Source organism: Ptychodera flava, chromosome 5 (assembly GCF_041260155.1).
Source record: "Ptychodera flava strain L36383 chromosome 5, AS_Pfla_20210202, whole genome shotgun sequence".
In the NCBI taxonomy this organism is placed as follows: Eukaryota; Metazoa; Hemichordata; class Enteropneusta; family Ptychoderidae; genus Ptychodera; species Ptychodera flava.
In genome coordinates this window covers 13,114,445-13,124,576 of record NC_091932.1, presented here as the reverse complement: position 1 = coordinate 13,124,576, position 10,132 = coordinate 13,114,445, and the positions used below count along the sequence as shown (strand labels likewise).

The following is a 10,132-nucleotide window of genomic DNA, read 5'->3' as shown; positions in this document are numbered from 1 at the left end:
TTCGGTCGTTATCATGTCGTCTAATGACAAGAGCATGCGTGCGTGGCTCGCCATGCCATGGCTTATTTTAAGTTAACGACTCGCTTGTTAATTTCCACACTAACAGCCAAACACAACTCAGACTACGGCGCGCCAAATGTTTCAAAAATATTTATCGTCATAGAGTAAAAATAAACTGTCAAATTTTCTTTCTAAAAAAAGTCTTAAACGTGTATGAATAATAAAGAAAAAAGTTTTTTCTTCCATATCATTGCATTCTATTAATGTACCTTTTCATAAAAATAGCATTCATTTGAAAATATGTGTCATTAATATTTGAATGTGTCTGTACAGATTAAGATGACGTGCAACCGTCTTTCCCGATTGAAATAAAAATTCGATGGAAATACGGAAGAAATTAAACGAGAAAAGTTATCGCAAAAAAGGGCAGAATGTTATGTAATACTTAATTGTAAAATATTCTTTAAACCGTAATGAGAAGATAAACGTTTACACATATTTGGAAATACCACACTCCAATACTTATTGACGTGCATATACACGTGTATTTGATATAAAGGTGCAATGAATGCTGATTATAAGCTTAAGGGGAAAAAGCAAAAAAAAAAGATCAAGCACACACACACAAAATATTAAAATGATTAAAAACAAAACCACAAATAGTACTTACTCTACTACCAAAAAACAACGAACCACCATCAGGTCTGACTAAAAAAAGAAAGAGAATCACAATAGCAAAGTAGACCGAGATCGCGCCGGCGTTGAGGCTGAAAAGAAACCAAAACGAGGTCAGCTTGAAAAAAACAAAACAAGACGAGGTTCAAAAAAAAACCCAAAACGAGGTTAAACCCCCCCCCCCAAAAAAAAAAACTCAGTAGAAAAAAAGAGGCCCGTTCGAGAAAAAAAAAACAGAGTGGGACACCCCAGAGAAAAAGCCCAACATGTAAATCGAATAATTGTTAACGTCATGATTGTTACAGTTTTGAGCCAGAGGGTTTTGGATCAATACACTCGGATGTTGGACAAGATATTTGGGGCATTTCTTCGATAACTCTCAGCTTCTAGTCTTCAATATCATCTCCTGGACGTCCAAGTTACCGACATGTCCTCTCTATATTAAACAGTTACGAGTGGACAAAACACTCGTGGTGGTTCGTCGGCTGCCAGCGGTCCCCTCGCTCCAATGTACACTCATGGTGGTAAAGCCAGGCCGCCTCTCCCAAACCATAGACAGTCTGTGCCCAAACCATGGAGTCCTAAGCCAACAAAACGATGGCTGCTGCTAGCCCACGGTTACTTCTGGTCCCCGTCTGCATCGATACATAGCGGCCGCCATGTGGATATGCATAGTAAAATTGTATACCACGCAGCGGCCGCTATGTATCGAACGACTCACGTATCCCGTGGGTTTAGCCTCTAAACGGAGTGTGGCAGAGGCAAAAATACTCGGGCTAAAACACTCCGTTTAAATTCGAGGCAACGTTTTCAGTAGTACATGTAGAACACGAACGCGCCCGACTTGACAAACACTGATCAAGCAGCCGCTATTTCTCTGTATACTGTAGCTCTGGGAGGCAGGGCTGTGATTTACGGCCTGGCCGTATAACGCGTAACGCCGGTAACTCACAGCCCTGCCACCCAGAGCTGTGTATATAGGCTACTGTACAAATATCGTAGCTCCATAGATTGGACTGTGTGGATATAAAGCTTTCTGCAATGGGGATCGACATGTCGTGTATGTGCCGGTCTAGCCCTGCGAGTATAGTGAGAGTGTCTGGCGTTGCGAAGGCCGGACATTAGAGAGGTTTAGTTACACGTAATTACCTGTACGTCTGACGGCGCGCAGTGGCGTACGCGTATCCGTGCTCACGTGTGAATAGAGAGGTTTAGTTGTGCGTTCCCGATTATTTTGCTGCATATTTTTCTCAGAAACATGCAAAATTCGTGTAATTTTTAAGAAACATGAATTTCGATAAGTGAGGACCGCTCTTATAGTAGCTCGTTGTACCCTCGAACTACCTTAAATCATCCGATTTTCTTTGATACAGTTATTTATGTGGTTTAGAGAATTCTTTTAGAAGGCGTCAGACCAAAAAGTGGAATGCGACTGCAACATTTCGTTCATGTAAGGAAATTATGGCAAGTACTCCTTGTACAGTTGCAAACTCTACGAAATATTCTGATATCAAAGATGTTTGCTAATTTACAATGATACCTTTTGAGTTTGCTTGTCTAAATTCGTCGAAATCATTGAGAAAATCTCAAAAATACTACACGTAATTATGACTACGTGTAGAAGTGTTGTTTCACGTTCGGAACGTCTGTGCTACACGTACGCGACGTCTGGTTATCACGTGACAAAGACGCTACGCGTACTGATCGAACGTAATTACGTGTTCTGAACGTAATTACGTGTAACTAAACCTCTCTACTCTCGCCATACTCGTAAGGCTTGTACAGTTGCGTCGCTCATCTTGTCGAACACGGAAAACGATGGACGTTCTCTCAACACGCGGCAGATTTCTTCAAAACTATTCTATTTATCATGATTTGGTTGATCTTTATGGATAGACGAGGAATTACCAAACAACGAGGTGGTTTATTATTATGGTATTGGAACCCGATGTATCGAACCACAAATCATGTAACGGCGATGACAGTGCGGCTCGGTGGAAGTCCTGCAGTGGGCTTGCCATACCGCGCCTAAGGCATCGATATGCTCGCAGTGTTGCTATGAAAGGTCATGGGTTTGTACGTCTCGTTCGTGATCAGACCTGTGGACTGCCTAAAACTGGCTCAGTTAACTTGACTCTCTGGAACTATTCACTGTTAACCTGGACGTTCTTTAGGTGATATTGCCCACTTCACTTCATCAAGTACGGTTTCAAGTAGCTCTGCGTCGCAGGGCCCAGCCAAACAGAGCTAGGTTTCAAGATGTCAAAGTTATCACTGAAATGCTCAATTAATATTTCTTCAAACATTGGAGTATGTGGTAATCGGATTCCCCGCTGTTGGGGATTCATCGATCGAAGGAAACGTGAACCATGAGTTTTTTGAATAAATTAATTGTAATTTCCCGTGTTTTGTTTTTTTCTTTTTTCTGTGGCGAGTGCATTTTTTTTCTTTTTTTTTCTTTTTTTCTTTTGCTGTGGCGAGTGCTCATTTGCTTTTTCTTTCCACAGGCCCACGCGTTTTTTTGTATTTCCTGTGTTCATGGCATTTTTTATTTTTTTTATTTTTAAATTTATTCTGTTTTATTGTAGATGATGTCCACTTTTGTATAGAGGAATCACTGCCGAATTTTTTCTCTGATTTTCTCTCTTTACTGTCAAAGCGGCTGGTGGTTCATATTATAATTTTGATTATCTATAATACGTTTATTATGAGACGTAGTGCTTTTTAATTTTCTTAAGTACATAAATAATTTTATGTATGCATGACTTTTTTTTTGTCTTATTCTTTTATAATGATTTTCTGTATGTGGTTCACGTTTTTACTTTTTGTAATATTTTTTCCATGTGGTAGTAGTGGTTTTTAGTGATTTTCTTGTGAATTTTGTGGACGTACCACTGTATAACATATTTTACTTTTTTGTAAAATCAGCACTCATTGCACCTTTTACGCGAACTATTATACGTGTATATATGTCGATAAGTATGGATGTATGACTTTTTCAAATCATGGAAAATTGTTTATTTCCTAATTACGCTTTAAAGATTTTTTCTCAAGTAAAAATGAAGTATTAAATGACATTTCTGTCTTTTGTTTTTTAATTATACTTTTCTTACTTATTTCCTTCCTAATGACACCGAATTTTTATTTCAATCGAGAAAGACAGTTTATTTTTGCACTGAATCGATAAATATTTTTGAAAGATTTGGCTCGCCGTACTCAGACACTAAACACACCAAAGCACATACAAGACGAGATGGCTGATGTGTGAAGCCACTTTCCCTTTATTACACCGTGACCACTATGTTCAACATCATGTATTTCACGTTGAGCGGCTTGCACTAGCTGGACAATACGCTCACTACACATTCCAATGCCACTTAACTGTGACAAAAGTCTAACTAGACTCTCACACGTACGTGACACATCTCCCCGTCTGTCGGGCTGGTCAAGGTCAAGTAGCAGCCTAGACAAACTACCACGGACGTGGTCACTAACGAACTCGTCCATCTTCAAAATTAACTGCGAGGTCACCATGTGTTTGGGACTCCCTAACAAAGTGATAAGTAGTTTCATGTAAAATGACACCGACGATTTTTTAAAGTCGTATTTGACTCATTTTGGCTTGTGTTCGCTGGCTAGTGGTCTAGGGGACCTATGACTTCGTTAGTTGAAAATAGGGAATACGAATCCAATATGTTGAGTTCGATAGTTGAAAATGTTGAGTTCGAAAGTTGAAAATTGGGAGTTCGAAAGTTGAAAATGTGGAGTTCGAAAGTTGAAAATGTGGAGTTCGATAGTTGAAAATTGGGAGTTCGAAAATTGAAAATGTGGAGTTCGATAGTTGGAAATTGGGAGTTCGAAAGTTGAAAATGTGGAGTTCATAGTTGAAAATTGGGAGTTCGAATATCGGCCTTAATTACGCGCCATACATCAGTCTTGCTGCTCATTGAATCCATTTTATAATACATGGAATGATACTGACGGGGGAACCATTTGATGTGTGGGGATGGGTGGTTCAGGGGGAACAGGATTTGTTGGCAGGGGCAGAAGAAGAAGAAATAATCTGATCCTGTAATGGCTTAAGACAAAAAACATTTCCTCCCCATTTCCTCAACCCAATCCCCACCTCTGAAATCGAATTGTTTTCCCCTTATCTGACCCTTTGATGCAGTAAGAGAACCTTTGTTTTCCGAAGATGACAGGTTTCGGGCTTTTAAACCTCCATTATGACTGTGTCTCTAAGGTCAATAGAAAGAGGTCAAAGGTCAACCAACTGGTCTCTCATTTTTGCTTCCCCCAAGAGGCTCGATAACGCTAAAGTATCATGTACTATAGCTCATGAATTGTGACGTAGAAGGCGGGATGTTATGTAGAAAATGAGTAAATGACAAGAAATCACCGCTGAATTAGGAGCCAATGGGGGCCAGCTCTGTATAATCACAAAATGGATTTGCGTCCTCACAGATCCTAACTATGCGGTTAGTATCGTTATCGATATCCGTTTTCTTATGTTTTGCAATAATGGCATCATGCATATTAAAGCCACAATAGCTGCCAATTGCATGCATTATTTTCGTGATTTTATTTTCAAACCAAAGTTGGTTTGTGTAAATGTATACTAACTGAAGGTGTGTACAGAAGTATCGCTGCTCGCTGATTTGGACCATGCCCATAAACGCGTTTTGACAGGCTGAATAATAGACAGGTGTCGCACTTGTAAAATGGAATCGCCATGGAAAAGTACAAAATATGCAGTATTTCCTGCGCACACACACATCATAATCATAAAAAAACAAGCATGATGCAATTTACTTGAATGCACAACACATCATAGCCAACATTTTGTTGCTATAGGCTAATCTTTATTTTCTCTGTCACATGATTGGATTTTTAAAACGGCGGGAAATCTAAAATGATGTTAAGGCGTTTGAATGTACATGCCACTTTCGACGCTTATGACAGTGTTATACACTTTTCAGTCTTTAATGGGTCTTACTCAAATAAAACTCTTGGAAAACTGAGAATGTTTTGAGATCGGTTTATCACACTTGCGCAGCTGCTGTGCATTTAATTATAATCCAAAAGGTACCGGCGCTCCAACGAGATTAACGTCATAGCCACAACTTCACGTTGGGAACGATAACCTAACTGGAGTTGTATCAAAGACAAGAAATATGCGAAGGCGTTGAAAATTCTCAGTACAAAAAAATGTCAACAAATGAAAAACCCTGCCACCGATGTCGAACTACTGTCTATTAAAGCGACGATAATTACGATGTCACATCACCCTTAAATTTCACTATCGGTTACATATTATGAACTATAACGTTCGAGTGGCATTTTCGTCCACTTTAGTGATTTTGGTTTTTACTTCTTGGAATCTAACATTTCTTCATACATTTTCTCGATGAAATTCTCCTTCATGTCTCTTTCTCCCATTTCTCCCATCAGCTGTTCTTCCATTTCTTCTCTCACCTCGTCTCTGCCAAAAGTAATGGAAATTTTCTGTTCTAGAACGATTTCTATTTTGCGAGAGTACAAGAAGATTTATATGAACATTTTTCAAGATTTTATTTTCAAACCAATGTTGGTTCGTGTAAATGTGCTGACTGAAGGACATGTATAGACGTATCACTGCTGCCTGATTTGGACCACGACTACATATCTTAACAAGTTAATAATAAACGGGCGCTGAACCCGTAAACTGGGGATATTTTAATAGTCGCGCCAGCGGCTTACTGACTACGCATGCGCTTATTCATAATATACTATGCGAGTAACCGGAAGTGTACCCTTCTTTCATGGGCGCCGCCATGTTTTTTTTGAGTACTCGTAAATAAACAAAAACGAAACAAATTACCATTATATAACATGCCTTTTATAAAATATACCTCTTTTATTAGCCAGTAAATGTTATTATGCACCTTGTCGCTGATACAAATATCGTTAATATAGATAAAGGGAGAAAACTGTCGTGCATATGAACGGGGGGGGGGGGGCATACGCAAAGAATGCTGGGATTGAATTATAGAAGAGCGCCCCCTGTGTCAATAATTAGATTCAAAAATTGCCAGTTTTTAGACGGAACGCTATAGTTTTCAGCTTGCAAGTGGAAGGTGAGCAGTGCGGTTACCATTGCAATGATAATGATTGCATAATACGTCCCTTGTTTATCGCAATAGGCTGTTATCATTGTAAAAATTGCCAATTTTTGTCCAAAATTTTTACACGCTACAGAAAATCTATACCTGCCCTGCTGCAGGGTTTGACGTCGTGTACGTACGTGAACTGCTTTCATCAGAGAGAAACTGGGCATAGTTGTCATATAAACGTTTATGAAGTAACAATTACAGTTTATCATGAATCAATACAAATAACATTGCCAATCTTTAATAGCCCCTGGCGCGACACCAAGGGCTGAGCCCTATATATATTATTGGTTTATTGCACATCCACAGCTATTGGGGCTTTAAAGTATCATACTATCCACTGGGCAGTAAACTCACTGTCTCAGCGAACAACACAAGTAATGCCATAAGCCTGCTCTAAGCACTAATTGTATCTATCGTCGTGTATGTAATTTATTTCAACTTCCTTTGTCTAGGTCAAGTATGATGCTTGCAGAAATTTTGTACTCACATAACCGCATCAATAATTCCCTCGCGTTGCGATCCTTAAGCTTTTCACCGCTTCCTCTTCTTCTCCAACCTTCGGAGCCGCTTATCAGAAGACTCATCATCACAGCCAAACACAAAAGTAATGCCAATCTTGTCCTCTCCATCTTGTAAAGAGTCTTCAATCAAACGTTTGCCAAATAAATCTAATCAGAGACAGGGAAAGAGATATATGGATTAGGATAGGCAGTGTTGTAGCTCCATGTTCAAAGTATCCGTGCCACTTTAATCATACATCGGTAGAACTTTTGCGTGATTTTCATAACAGCGCTATTCAGTGCATTACATGAATGTAATTATTGAGGATACGGAGCATTAGATGCAGCTAAAGCAATAGGGCAATACATGCACGCAATGCGTTTCCATGCGTACGTACTACTGTCACGTTGCTAATTTACGGATCGATATAGTTGAGAAGTATTGATCGGGGATCGTAACGCTTTCAAGTAACTGAAGCTGACACCAAGTTGCCAGTTGTCTGTTATATGTACCACATTAAATCTTCGTCACTAAACAGAAACGGAGACGATTCCAAAGTCAACTTCTCCGATGCCTCTACCAGCTAGGTTCTATCCTTTGTCTAACTAGTACACAATTTACAGGGGCAAATCCTTTATCAGCTCTATCACGGAGCAAAAAGACTAACTGCGCACAAACATCAAAGGAGAATAAAGTACTAAAACCACATAAACAGCCAATGTCAACAACCACCAATGCGAGAACCAGAGATTGAAAATTGCTTCTTTAAATCATTTCCGAATCTACATATTGTAATGAATGAATAAGACTTGTTACTTTAATTACATAAGTACCAGAAGAAAGTCAAAAGTGTCCAAAACCAAACTAAAGCTTGTCAAAACAGCCTGAGTATTAAGCTGTTCTAAAAAGGCAGAGCTTGTTAGTGATTATATTAAAATACATCACTCTACATTCTCAGGATTGTCTGATGGAGTGTAGCGTCTTTAAATATCAAGGCTGCTACTGAATTTAGTAATGGAAGATATATAACAATAGCAAGTTCATCTAAGAGATTTCTCAACCTTGACCATTAGAGAAACGCTTATATATCAAGTGGATATCATCGTACACCAAACGTGGGAAGGGCGTGGCCCTCGTATACACTCCCCAACTCATTACACTACTTCGCCGCTTTTACGTTTTCTGTACATGGAAATGTTCAAGGCACTGGAATCGACCCGATTAGACAACTTCCTGGCTACGCTGTATACTAAATATTTTTAAAAATTAAAACGACCGACGATCTGAGTATATGCTCATTCTCCACAAACGAAAAGTCAAGAACATATCCCTAAATTGACATCCAACTTTTTAAGAATATTATCTATGGGAAATGGATGAATGAAAAATGACGATATGAAAAGGTCACAATTTTAGGACGATGTTGCCAGTGAGTGTGTTCAAGTTCAAAATTGTTGAGCTACTGAAGCACGTTCTGGTATTGTGACCACACCCAGAATCCTTGCTGACACCATCACTATACACAGAGTATTGATACAGTTACTGTGGTCAATACGAGTCCACATACAAAGTACAAAATCGGCATTACTATAGCCGGCAAACATGACGATGAAATAAATAGGACAACAGATTTCAGAGGACTTGACTATCTCTAGCACAGACATCTCCGAACTTTTTATCGGTAAAAATTTATCAAAAACAAAAGTCTAGGCCTATATCGGAAAGAAATGATATAAAAGACAGCATTACTAACTCAAGAACTATATGGATTTCTGAAAAAGACAGACTCGTAACTGCTCCGAACGTAAACCTCTGCAAACGACGATCTCATTGAAGTTCAGATTTCAAGATTTCGGAATGTTGTGATTTGCATAAAATCACGAGGTACAATTATTTTTAATATTCAACATGAGAGTATTTCAGCCGTATCAATACATACTGATAAAAGCAATGCCATCAGTAATATAACACACAAACATATCAGTAACTGCCAACATCAAGTCATGACCAATCAATCGCAGAACGGAATGAAGATGCATTAAAATACAATTCTGAAAACATGAACAACTTTTGCAAAGATAAGAATAAATAAATCCTGTCGATGAAGCTTAGACTGGATTAACTTTAAGAAAGTATCGCTTTTTGACTCAGCCTATATTCCACTCATTTAAAAACTTTGACAATTACTTGTCTCCTAATTTAACAAGTCACTCACCTATCTTCGTGTCCTTCTGAGCTGAAAGCGATGAGAGGCTGCACTGTCAGTATTTGGTATGTACATCTGAATTTATCGTCGAGATGTAGAACGCACTAGGACCTTATATAATACTCATAACCCAATGAAAATTTACCATTTAGATTGACTCATTCGTTGATTTGCATACTAATACAATACTTGTTCTTACTCTTTCATTCGTACAGGAAATTGCATGCCGGATCTGGTCCTTTTGAATCGTTAATTAGATCGAGTGATCCAAATTGTGACTAAATTACCAATCGTCAACACTTTCACCTCTGCCACAGACAACTTGGCATAACAAAGACATTGAGCACGACAAAGGCATCTCTTAGATGTGTGTGTATGTGCGATGTATGATAGTGAGCATGCGTGCGTGAGTGCTTCACGAACTCTACAACGTGTTGAGCGGTCTCAGTCAGAAAAATGTAACAACTTAGCCGGCTATTGAACCACTCTTTTTTGGGAGTGGAGATTTAGCCGAGTGGTTTTGTCTGTGGCCTCTCAGCTAGGCGACTGATGTCGTATGTTGTGGGTTCGAATCCGATTGAAAACTATCCGTATTAGA

General features: G+C 39.0%; 1 long non-coding RNA gene across 1 annotated transcript; it reads right to left on the bottom strand.

Annotated features, from left to right (window-relative positions):
- Positions 1 to 5,634: 5,634 nt before the first annotated feature.
- Positions 5,635 to 9,679, bottom strand: LOC139133051 (uncharacterized). Its single transcript, XR_011552521.1, has 3 exons — positions 9,544 to 9,679; positions 7,315 to 7,495; positions 5,635 to 6,157 (listed from the first exon to the last, which is right to left on the bottom strand). It is a non-coding gene; the product is annotated as an uncharacterized lncRNA (long non-coding RNA).
- Positions 9,680 to 10,132: the final 453 nt, after the last annotated feature.